Raw genomic sequence first — 249 nt, forward strand, 5'->3', positions numbered from 1 at the left:
ATATATATATATATATATATTAGTTATAATAACAGAAATTTAAACAATATACACCTGTAAAAAAACAGGTTTAAACATCATGTGCAAATAATCAGTCAATGGCAATAATAAGTACGGTAGGTCTTTCTTTAATTTGTATAAAATTTCAAATAGGCCTAGCATTACAGTGTCGTGTTCGATCAGTTTATAACAATCGCTTTAAAAACCTCCCTAAATGAAAAAAAAAACTTTTCAAAATTGATCAGATAC

The sequence above is a fragment of the Anneissia japonica genome, unplaced genomic scaffold (assembly GCF_011630105.1).
Source record: "Anneissia japonica isolate Jap-2015-1 unplaced genomic scaffold, ASM1163010v1 scaffold287834_len5846547_cov211, whole genome shotgun sequence".
Lineage (NCBI taxonomy): Eukaryota > Metazoa > Echinodermata > Crinoidea > Comatulida > Comatulidae > Anneissia > Anneissia japonica.